The sequence below is a fragment of the Pseudorca crassidens genome, chromosome 14, assembly GCF_039906515.1.
Source record: "Pseudorca crassidens isolate mPseCra1 chromosome 14, mPseCra1.hap1, whole genome shotgun sequence".
NCBI lineage: Eukaryota > Metazoa > Chordata > Mammalia > Artiodactyla > Delphinidae > Pseudorca > Pseudorca crassidens.
The window spans coordinates 34,158,854-34,172,224 of NC_090309.1; positions in this window are offsets into that span (position 1 = coordinate 34,158,854).

Consider the following 13,371-nt stretch of genomic DNA (forward strand, 5'->3'; position numbering starts at 1 on the left):
TGCAGGGATAGTTTCTCCTTTATATTCTTCTCCTCTCCTTACCTCCATTCCCATTCCCGCCACCACCAGTGTCATTTAGGAGTACAGAAGGAGTGTTTGATAAATATTTTCTGAGTGGAATGGACTAAAATGATGTGCACACACCCATAGGAGGAAACCCGAGGGCCTGATCTTCCTCTCTTGTTCTTGCCACACAGGGGAGGTCACAGCTTGAGACGAGCCGTGAATGGTTGTTTGGCTGGCGTGCAGCAATACACCTGCTGAGTTATGAGCCTGATGAATCATTTGCCTGGCTATCTTGTTAGTCATGCTGAACTGAATGCTACTTTTCCAACCAAAGAGGTCCAAACCAGGACTCTTTGCTTTGGTCTTGGGTGAGTGTTTTCTCTGCAAATAGTCTCCCTCCTTCTTTTAAAAAATCTATAATAATGGACTTACAAAAACAGTATTCAAAGAATATTCTCCACCGCTCTTGCTTTTCTAATAAGAGTTTTGTTCTCTATGGTCAAGTGAATTTCATTTCTTTTATTTATACATAAAACCGAGTAAAGATATCAACCTTGGGATAAATGAATAACGAGGCATGACCCTGCCGGGTACTTCCCTTGGGGGACAAAACAAACAACAAAACCACCCCCCCAGACTCATTCTTATCTATTTCATTACATGCTTTGGCAAGTCTAAATGACCCACTCGCTTAACTGACCTATTGGTTTTGTTTATGTTTTTTAAAGTTACTCTTTTGCGAAAGTTAATGTCCCCTTGCTTTAGCATCCAAACTTCTCTCTTCTTTCCCGGGCTTCCTTACAGACACCCCCCGCTCCCCCATTCCTTAGATGAGGAACTGCAAGGGTCACTGAAGTTAATGAAAAACACAATCATGACAACATGAAACTAGAGGCTCAATTTGGCTTGAAGGCGCTCCGTTTGGGTGTATCACATTGCATTAGATGATGTAAGGGCTTCATATGGGTTAATCAAAATGTAACCTCAGCCTTACTCAAATCACCTGTTGGACTGCTGTTTGCCAGAGGTTGAGCCTTCCTGATGCTGCTGGGTCTGTAATGCATTTAGCTAATCATAATCCCTTCCATTTGGGAGAGTGCCTTCTACTTTTCAAAACTCTTTCACCTCTATTATCTCATTTGATCCTTACTCAGCCCTGGAAACATTTCCCATTTTACAGATGGGGAAATCCAGAAGAAACTGACTTGCTTATGGTCACACAACAAGTTTCTCCAGTATCTCTCTCTATCCTTCCCTCTATCTTTCTTTCTCTGAACTATTATAAATAACTCACTAAAGTTTATGCATCTTTTTCGTGTTTCTACTTAACACCATTCAGTGTATTTTCTTATGGTTGGGATTAACATAAACACACTGCTATATATAAAACAGATAACTAATAAGGACCTACTGTATAGCACAGGGAACTATACTCAATATTTTGTAATAACCTATAAGGGAAAAGAATCTGAAAAAGAATATATATATATATAAAATATAAAACTGAATCACTGTGCTGTAACTAACACAACATTGTAAATCAACTATACTTTAGTACAAAATTTTTAAAAATTAAAATACAATCATTAATTGCCCATGATTTTATATTAAAAGTTGAGTTCTCAAGTGCCATATTCCACAATCCATGATTTAAAGACACCCAGTGCTGAAAAGAAATCTAAATGTCCCTCAGTCTATACCTTGGCCTCTTTGTCCCTACTTTCAAACCGTCATAAACTGGGACGCTCTGAGGGTGACTGACCTCAGTTCCATTGGAACACCTTTCCCATATCCATAGCCTTTCCCATATCCATAGCCTTTCTCTGGTCCAACTATCCTTTTGGTAAGAAGTCTCTGTCATAAATACCCAAGTCCTTTCCTCTGCAATTTCAGCCACTTGCACCTTCTGCTCTCAACACAGTCAGCAAACAGCCCTTCTCTTTTTGTATCCAGTATCAGATTCTGATTTCCTGCCCTTTACCTCTCCCCAGATTTGAGGTTTTGCATCACATCAAGATGATTTATGACCTAAAGGAGGTTAACACCCTGGAACTTATTTTTCTGATAAAGTGTAGCTTCTCTAACAAAAGACCTGAAAGTCTTGACAGCAAGTTATAGCCAGAGTCAAAGCGAACTTTTGTCTCTTTGGGACCCTGTTTCCTGAATCTCAATTTCAGAGAATCCAGGGACACTTACACGCACTCCCAGGAGTGGGGACGTGAGGTGGCGTCAGCCACATGCAGGCTTCCCTGTGGCTGAACTCAGCTGCAGACTGTAAACTATATGTTACTCATACAATCCCATTTTCTAGTCCCTCTTTATGTGTATTTCCCTTTTGTCATCCTCTAGCCTCTAGTAAACTCTTGTTTAAATGCTTCTGCCTCATTTCAGCTGTACTACGGGGAATTCAGGAAAAGGTTGTTCCCATACTTGGGACAGAATGTGAAAGAGGCAGAAGTTCCTTCTCTGCCCCAGGGTTGATGTGTTGAGCTGATAGCCAGGGAGAGCTGAATTTCCAATGTGAGGGACAAAATCAAGTGGCCTAATCACTCGTTCCTGTTGGAGAGCATCCCTCCATTGTCCATCTTAAAGGATCTACCCTTTATTTTACTGAGGATGACAGTAGCTTTTTATTTGGATAAAGAATCTTATTGTTAACTCATTTAGCAAATACTGAGCACTCAACCTATGTAATATATACGAAGGTTCAAAGATTCATGTGGTACTTTATCTGTCCTCAGGGAGCTAATAACAGGTGGATAAGACCTAAACATCAATGACTATAATCTTGAGGGCAGCTGGGAGGTACAAGGTAATCACATGTTAAAAGGGTCCCTTTCAGGTTCTGGTCCAGGCAAGGCTCTTGGTACTGGTAATATCTGAACTGGGCCTGGGAGGCCAGGAATTTCTGGATAGGAAATGGCCTTGGCAAAAACACAGAGGCAGGACATCTTCAGGATTCAAAGAGTTCATGTAAGGGACGAGTGGGAGAGGAGTTGGACAGCAAGATTGAAGCCTCATCATGTGTATCAAAGAAGCAGGTATGGAAGGCCTTGAATGCCACTGTCGGTGACTCCCACACCGTTCATTCACTTGCCGGTTATACATGGTGAATTCCAAAGGTAGTGGCAGATTCAGGGACATTGTGCTGTGGGTAGTAGAATAGAAAACATACGGACCCTGCAGTTAGGCAGACTGAGTGAGAATCTCATGCCTGCTGCTTGCTGCTGTGTGACTTTGGCCAGGTTATATGACCGTTTATGGCCTCAGTTTACATGTCTGTAAAATGGGGATGAAAGGAATAAAAATGCCCTCATATGGCCATTTTAAGGCTTAAATGAGGCAATATATGAAAAGTGAAAAATATAGCAAGCATGTAAAAATATTTGAATGTATTCTCATCCCTTTCCTGGGAATTGGCAGAGTATTACCCAGAGAGTCCCTGTAAGCTTCCCCAAGGGTACCCATACTCCTGGGAAGGAGCAGTCTAATCCTCATCCTTTACTTTACCTGCAGCCTAGCTCGGTTTCTACCTAATAGCCCAGAGGTGCCTTGTTATATTTTCTAGAGTAGGGCTGGATAAAATATAGCCTGACAGCCCAAATCCAGCCCGTTGCCTGTTTTTGAATGTCCTGGGAGTTAAGAATGATTTTTAATGATAAAGAAAAAACTCAAAAGAAGAATATCTTGTGACATGGAAAAATTACATGAAATTCAAATTTCAGTGCCCATAAATAAAGTTTCATCAAAGCACGGCCATACTCGTTTGTTTACATATTGTCTGTAGCTGCTTTTTGCCTACAATGGCAGAGCTGAGTAGCTGAAACAGGGATCATATGGCCTGAAAAGCCTAAAATATTGACTCTCTGATTCTTTACAGAAATGTGTGCCAAACCCTGGTCTACATCACACTCTTCTAATTCCTGTTCCAAGAGTCGTGATGAATCTATAGAGCATGAACACTTAATTTTTCATTTTAGATCTTATAAGTCTGCCTGAGGAAGTTTTGCATTGAGTAATGTTTGCTTACTTTCCAAAATGAGTCTCCAATGTCCCCAAGTCCATGTGGCTTATTACCCTCTCTCCATGGGGGCATCACAGACACAAGTAATGTTATTTTAATCTGCAAAGGTGGAATTGAAGTTTCACTATCAGAGAAAAAATTTCTGTGAACTTTAAATGAGCAGTTTATTTAAAACTTTTAAAACATCAAAAGTTTAAAAACAGTGAAGTAAGAAGGAAAAGAAAGCCCTGTTGCTTTTTAAGTTGAGTTCAAGTTCTGAGGCTTAGGGATAGTACCGATGATTGTTTTTGTAAGAATGAACCTTCTCTTTTGAACAATGTTAAGGATAAATGTCCTCAGGTTGCCTGTCAGTGTTGCTATTGTAGAATCTGCCTCCATGCAAGTCTGTCTACCTTTTCTTATCCTTAGATGAACTTCAGTATAGTAACCAGTAAAGAATGAGATTGTGCTACTCAAATCTGATGAGTCAAACCTTCCCTCTGTCAGCACTAGAGCTACTTTTGCTCCAAGGAAGCCCGTGCTGACTGTCCTTTACCTGCAGTCAACCTGGAGCTTTCATGGTACTTTGTTACTTAAAGGATGTCTGAGCAGACAAGGCTTGGAATATAATCTGTGAACATTGTAAATACTCCTTTGGGCCACTCAAAGCCACTAACAGAATCTCACTAACTCACCCATCTTTTAAATATTTATCAATTTAATAATTATCGACACTCAAGAAAGGTTGAGATCTATGGAAGATGTAGGTTAAATAATTTATTTACACAAAAATTTTCTTTACTGCTTAATAATAACCTATGAAATAGGCGCATTCCCTTCCTTCCTTCCTCCCTTCCTCCCTTCCTCCATCTCTCCCTCATCCCTCCCTCTCGCTCTCTCTCTTTGGATAAGGTGATCACAAAACCTAAGTGGTATATGGATCATAATCGCTACAGGCTTTCAATGACTTACTATCCATAATTAAGGTAAACACAATGTGCTCTTGAACTAAGAAGAAAAATGCCAGACCCCGATTGGGAGACTCAGAATGACTTCCTGAAAAGATACTTTGGGCTGGGATCTGAGGCTTCAATCGAATTTGTTCTACGAAGAAAACAAGGAAGGACAGTCATCCTCAGTAAAGAGATCCTTGTGGATGAAGACCCAGAGGTGAGCCAGCCCTGAGTGTCTGGACATCCACAAGGAGGTCAGTGTGGCTGGAGGACAAGGTATGAGGTGGGGCTGGTCCTGAGAGAAATGGCTGGAGGACAGTAGGAACTTCTTATACATGACTGTATATCATACCAAGGAGCATGCACTTTTGCTTGAAGGCAAGGGAATAGCATAGTCAGGTTAGTATTTTAGAAAAATCATCACGAACAAGTATGAAAGGTGAATTTGAGTGAAGCAGAATTGAATTGGTTGTTAGAAGGCCAGTTGCAGTAATCCAGGCAAGACAAGCAAATCAGGATAGAACTCCTGGTGGAAACTGGGCTTTCTCCTTCTGATCACAGAACCTTCTCTTTGCACACTATGTGCTCTCTGCATTCTTAGTTGCTGTCTGTTTCTCCCACTGGCTTGTGAGAGGAGAGATTATGCTCAGCTTACTCTTAACAGTCTTGTAGAGAGCTGGACACAGAGAAGAATACACTCCATAGAGTTGCCTAACAAATAAATTATTGAATTAATCATTCTATCTCAGAGCCTATCCATTAATTGTTAAAATAATGAATAGGTATCATCCTAGTGAGAGCAGTGCTCATTTTAATGAGTTTGGAGCAATAAGTCATGTACTGTCACGTGCTTTTCAAATCTCCAGCTCTGTAGAAATCCAACATCTTGGTCAGTTTAATAAAAATATTAGATTTCTGTTGTTTTATCTCTTTCAAACTTTTTGGAAATATCTTTCCTTTCAGAGATTTTCTTATCCTGCATAAATTAAACCAGTAAGATAGTCTTATAATAAAATAGGAGACTAATATCTAGGGCTAGACTCACTTTTATTGAAGTGACAGTTTTCATAATGCCTTCCCCCTTTAAGCATTAAATCAATCAGTAAATAAATTTTAGTGTTTTATAAGAAGAAACTTCCAATGTTCACTATTATTCATGAATGGAATGACCTATCTACAAAAGAGAAAGTCCTCTGGCTCCAGTGCTGTTAAGATAGATCAGTTGGTCATTTTCTGGGATGGTACACAGGACAATTCTGCTCTGGGGAACACTGGATGAATTGAGCTTTATGATTGCTTCCAACTTGAAGATTCTGGAGTCTATTTATTGAAAATCTATTATTTGATGTATAAATTATTATATTTATTTTTTGCTGAATAAAAATTTCCATTGGTTTTAAGTGTTGGCCATATAACAGAAACATTTTCAAGAATCAATATTGTGAAAATGACTATACTACCAAAAGCAACCTACAGACTCAATGCAAACTCTATCAAGTTACCAATGGCATTTTTCACAGAATTAGAACAAAAATTTTACAATTTGTATGGAAACACAAAAGACCCCGAATAGCCAAGGCAATCTTGAGAAAGAAAAACGGAGCTGGAGCAATCATGCTCCCCAACTTCAGACTATACTACAAAGCTATAGTAATCAAGACAATATGGTACTGGCACAAAAACAGAAATATAGATCACTGATACAGGATAGAAAGCTCAGAGATAAATCCACACATGTATGGTCACTTAATTTATGAAAAAGGAGGCAAGAACATACAATGGAGAAAAGACAGTCTCTTCAATAAGTGGTGCTGGGAAAACTGGACAGCTACATGTAAAAGAATGAAATTAGAACACTCCCTAACACCATACACAAAAAATAAACTCAAAATGGATTAAAACCTAAATGTAAGACCGGGCACTATAAAACTCTTAGAGGAAAACACAGGAAGAACACTCTTTGACATAAATCACAGCAAGATCTTTTTTGACCCATCTCCTAGACTAATGGACATAAAAAATAAACAAATGGGACCTGATGAAACTTAAAAGCTTTTGCACAGAAAAGGAAACTATAAACAAGATGAAAAGACAACCCTCAGAATGGGAGAAAATATTTGTAAACAAAGCAACAGACAAAGGATTAATCTCCAAAATATATAAATAGTTCATGCAGCTCAATATTAAAAAATCAAACAACCCAATCAAAAAATGGGCCAAAGACCTAAGTAGACATTTCTCCAAAAAAGACATGCAGATGGCCAAGAGACACATCAAAAGCTGCTCAACATCATTAATTTTTAGAGAAATGCAAATCAAAACTATATTGAGGTATCACCTCACACCCGTTAGAATGGGCATCATCAGAAAATCTACAAACAATAAATGCTGGAGAGGGTGTGGAGAAAAGGGAGCCCTCTTGCACTGTTGGTGGGAATGCAAATTGATACAGCCACTATGGAGAACAGTATGGAGGTTCCTTAAAAAACTAAAAATAGAATTACCATATGACCCAGCAATCCCACTACTGGCCATATACCCAGAGAAAACCATAATTCAAAAAAACATGCACCCCAATGTTCATTGCAGCACTATTTACAATAGACATATCATGGAAGCAACCTAAATGCCTATCAACAGATGAATGGATAAAGAAGTTGTGGTACATATATACAATGGAATATTACTCAGCCATAACAAGGAATGAAATTGGGTCATTTGTAGAAACGTGGATGGGCCTAGAGTCTGTCAGACAGAGTAAAGCAAATCAGAAAGGGAAAAACAAATATCATATGTTAACACATATATGTGGAATCTAGAAAAATGGTGCAGATGAACTGGTTTGCAAGGCAGAAATAGAGACACAGATAGAGAGAACAAAAGTATGGACACCAAGGGGGCCAAGCAGGGGTGGGGGGGTGGGATGAATTGGAAGACTGGGATTGACGTATATACAGTAATATGTATAAAATAGATAACTAGTAAGAACCTGCTGTACAAAATAATAAAATAAAATTCAAAAAAAAAAAAAAGAACACTCCCTAACACCATACACAAAAATAAACTCAAAGTGGATTAAAGACCTACATGTAAGACCAAATGCTATAAAACTCCTAGAGGAAAACAGGAAAAACACATTTTGACATAAATCACAGCAAGATCTTTTTGACCCATCTCCTAGATTAATGAAAATAAAAACAAAAATAAACAAATGTGACCTAATTAAACTTAAAAGCTTTTGCACAGCAAAGGAAACCACAAATAAGAAGAAAAGACAACTCTCAGAATGGGAGAAAATATTTCCAAATGAAGCAACAGGCAAAGGATTAATCTCCAAAATATACAAACAGCTCATGCAGCTCAAAATAAAAAAATAAACAACCCAATCAAAAAGTGGGCAGAAGACCTAAATAGACATTTCTCTGAAGAAGACATACAGATGGCGAAGAGGCACATGAAAGATGCTCGTCATCACTAATAACTAGAGAAATGCAAATCAAAACCACAATGAGGTATCACCTCACTCCAGTCCGAATGGCCATCAACAAAAAATCTACAAACAATAATTGCTGGAGAGGGTCTGGAAAAAAGGGAGCCCTCTTGCACTGTTGGTGGGAATGTAAATTGATACAACCACTATGGAGAACAGTATGGAGGTTCCTTAAAAAACTAGAAATAGAACTACCATATGCCCCAGCAATCCCACTACTGGGTATATACCCTGAGAAAACCATAATTCAAAAAGACACATAGATCCCAATATTCATTGTGGCACTATTTATAATAACCAGGACATGGAAACAACCTAAATGTCCAACGACAGATGAAAGGATAAAGAAGGTGTGATACATATATACAATGGGATATTACTCAGCCATAAAAAGGAATGAAATTGGGTCAATTGTAGAGACATGGATGGACCTAGAGTCTGTCATACAGAGTGAATTAGTCAAAAAAGAGAAAAATAAATATTGTATATTAATGCGTATATGTGAAATCTAGAAAAATGGTACAGATGAACCTAGTTCCAGGGCAGGAATAGAGACACAGATGTAGAGAACAGATATATGGACAGCAGGGGAAGGGGAGGGTGGGATGAATTGGGAGATTAGATTTGACATAAATACACTACCATGTGTAAAATAGATAGCTGGTGGGAGCCTGCTTTATAGCACAGGGAGCTCAGCTCAGTGCTCTGTGATGACCTAGATAGGTGGGATGGGGCAGGTGGGTGGGTGGGAGGGAGGTCTAAGAGGGAGGGGATATATGTATACATAGAGCTGAGTCAGTTAGCTTTTCAGCAGAAATTAATACAACATTGCAAAGCAATTATACTCTAATAAAAAAAATGTATCCAGTGAAAGACACATAAGGTATGTAACTCTCCCAGGAAATGCAACGGCTCAATATATTAGTATTATTTTGATGGGATGCGCTGGGGAGACCAAGACATTGGTTTTTAAAGTCATGGAAACATTGCATTTTGGTTGAATCCCTAAGTAGGAAGGATAAACATTTCTTTCTCTTCGAGTGGTGTTTATGTTATTCACAAGAAACATGATTGATAACACGTAAGTGGGAGGCAATAGTATATTTGTGTGAGACCCACACAAAGTAATCCCACATGGAGAAATATCCTATAACACAATCATTAAGGATGACTTGACCAAAGTGTTCCTTTTCCTCCAAGGAAAAATATGTCTTTTAATAACTGAATAATTCATCTATTTTGATTCTTCAGACTAGATTACGACCTGAAGTTACTGCAGTACTACAGGAAATCAAGTTTGATTTTGTAATATAGTCAAATGAATACTTTAGAGTGCCATGTCTGAGATCAATAAGGAAGTGGTAACTACATTTACTGCCATATGATGATATTGATGTAAAAAAACATAACGGTCAAAATTATAAAATCAATTGCATAATTTAATCAGAAATGTTTATTGATACTGTTAAAGTCGAATTCAATAGCTTCTGGTATGTAGTTAATTTCCTACCTGTCAGAAAAATGTATTGAAATGTTCTTTCTTAAAAATGATTGGAGTTAATTCAGTAGAGAAAACAGCAAAGTTTCATGCTAATAGATAGATATTTCTTCTCTCTCCAATCCTTGGTGGTGAATGCTGGAAGTTTTCTGTTTGGTTCTTTTAACTATGACAAAACAAGGAAATATCCACCAGCCACCCAAGTGATTGGCATTGTCGTCCCCTAAAATGTAACCAATTGCCTTCTTGGGATGAAGACAGAGTTTTAACTTTACTGCAAAACTGAAGAAATGAATAAGCAACATGTGTATAAAGATGTGAGAGGAGTGTAAAGGCTCAATAGCCCCTTGTAAAATAACATCTAGTTAAAAAATTAAATAAGAAAGAGAAAGTTCTAGAGACTGGGATTCTTTGATGCTTTTACTTTGTCGCTAGCTACTAGTTTTGATCTTTATTCACTTTAAGTTGGAGGTATCTTAATTGAAGCAAAAGACACTTAAAAGAATGTCTGTCAGTGTGACTTGTATGTTTGAGATAAAACTCTTATGGATTGTGAGAACCCGTCCAACTCATCCAATTAAATGAGATAAAGACCAAGCTCTGAAAGTTTAGCGGTTCATTCAGATGTATGAAACATCTGTATGTCATGACCAATAACAATTCTGACAGCCTTCATGATTCTTTAGAAGTTACCATTTTCTTGTTTAAAACCTAATGATGGTTCCCTATTGTGTGGGGAATGAAGTCAAGTTTTCTTATATGGGCATTCGAGAGTTTTCACTCTCTGCCCGTACTGCTTTCTGCTCATCCTCTCCCTCTCCTTCACTCATTCCACTTTGGTCAAACTTGCCTTTAAACTCTTCTTCAAATGGCCCATGCCTTCTCCTTTGTCCGTGATTGTTCCCAACACTATTGCTTAGCACTCAAAAACATTGATTCATGTCCTATTTCACCCTGTACTTGCATTTTCTCTTTGGTGTTGCTTCACCAGTTCGACGATAAGCTCTCTGGAGGTTGGTACTGGGTCCCACATCCTCCAGAACATTAAGCAAATGCACATGGAGTGGTTGCTCAGAGCGTTTGGTCAACTGAATGTTCTGTGAAATTGTTAAGATTAGAGTTCCCAGAGGCAGAATTTTGGAATGCGACCAAATTCACGCTTTGGGTATGCTTCAATTCATTGCAATGAATCAGAATGGAATAGTATTCTTTTTTTTTTTTCTTTTTGGCTGTGTTGTGTCTTCTTTGCTGCACGCGGGCTTTCTCTAGTTGTGGTGAGCAGGGGCTATTCTTCGTTGCGGTGCACAGGCCTCATTGCTGTGGCTTCTCTTGTTGCGGAGCACGGGCTCTAGGCACGCAGGCTTCAGTAGTTGCAGCACGCGGGCTCAGTAGTTGTGGCTTGCGGGCTCTAGAGCGCAGGCTCAGTAGTTGTGGCACACGGGCTTAGTTGCTCCACGGCATGTGGGATCTTCCCGGATGAGGGCTCGAAGCCATGTCCCCTGCATTGACAGGTGGATTCCTAACCACTGTGCCACCAGGGAAGCCCCAGCATTCTTAATTAAAATAAAAATTTCTGCACCAGGTGGAACTGCAGGTCTCATTGTACAAAGGAGAGAATGAAGGCTCAAAAAGTTCACAAAGGTGTTTAGCATCAGAGTCACCATCAGACCCCAGGTCTCCTGACTCCCATTCACTCCTCTTTTTGCTATACCATGAGCCTCCTGAGGAGCTAATTCTAATTATCCACGGATGGTAAGAAAGGAGAGACAGGTTGCTTTAAAAATAAACAAAATCCTTTGAAGATGAGGTGATGCTCCAGAAACTTTAAGGATTGATCACAGAAGATACCCAAAGTTTGCTTGGGTTCCTAATTTTGCTAATTTTTGACTTTGGGGTATAAAACATTATTATTGAAACGAATAAAACCAGTGGTTCGGTGAAGAACATAGCTAGACTACGTGAAAAAATATACTGTATTTTGAAACAGAATTCACTGGATCTGTGTTCTAACTCTAGGCTTGCATGGGATCTGCCTTTAGGATTTTCCCCCTTTTTCTCTAATTGGGTTGCTCTTGACCTCCTTGGGCCAACTCCTGCTTCCCGGAAGTTGGCTTTTCCACTTATCTTGATTGCTCTTCTAATGTCAAAAACATTAAAGATTCAAGTGTAAGTAAGTTTTGTTAAGTGTCAACTAAGACTATGCCTACACAAAAAGAAAAGTGTATATTCATGTATGAACAGATTAATACATAAGGAAATATATGGGTACTTTAATGCGAGTATGAGTCTCTCTATAAAACTTATATGTTCCAGCAAAACTAACTGTAAGGCAAAACCTTTTTTCCTATTAACTCTCATATAAGTTTCTAGGGGGGATAAACACCCAATCATTTGGGTTAAGATGATCAAAGCAGGATATACAGGGCTATTGATATACACATGTAATAAGATATAAAGAAAACTATATAAGATATAAAGAACACTATAGTACTTTTATGACATAAAATCCATCATTCATTACATGCTTATTATATGTTGGCCCTATACACGCTTTACACATCTCATTTAATCATTGCAATAACCTCACAACATCTATATTATGATCTGCACTTAAATAAGCTTCAGAGCACAGTCTTTTAAGTCAGAGGTACCTGGGTTCAACCCCAACTTCCTCCCTTAATCAGCAGTGAGATCTTAAGCAAGTTCCTTAACTCTGCTAAACCTCAGTTTTTTCAACTATAAAAATGAAAGAATCATAACACATACATCATGGGATTATGATAAGTATTAAAATAGAGAATGATAACAGAGCCCCAAGTACATTGTAGTTCTCAATAACCTAACGAATTTTGCTTATTATTACTACAGATGAGGAAACTGAGTCTTAAAGAAGTGAAATCACTTGTCCAAGGCCACACAGCAAGTAACTGGAAGAACTGAAATTTAAATGCAGGTCTCTCCCAGTTTCGTGTCTGGGGGAATACTGTGGGGTCCCGTGAAAGAAGCAGGGAATGAGGAGTGGGCCAAGGCAGAGTAAATGAGAATAGAAAAGAAAGAATATACGTGTGTGAAGCATATTATGAAGCAAAAGATGATTGACAAGCTGTACCAGAGAGGGAGAATGGTCATGCATGACGTCAAGGCTTTATACCTGGACAGACTAATGGAAAAAGGAGGAAGCTTCTGGTGCTCTTGGACTGGAGCTTAGGAGCCCAGACCTGCTGCTGCCCAAACTGCCGACGGAATGCTGCCTCAGGGTAACCAGAACCATGGTCAGGGCTGCCCACTCTGGGGCTCTAGTGGCTGTAGTTCCTCTGCGCCTGCTGTCACCATACCATCAGAAATTCCTAGCGACTGCTGTGCTGTTGAAATAAGAAGCAGAGAAAAAAAAACCAAACCACTGCTTCTGTCTTTCCTCCCA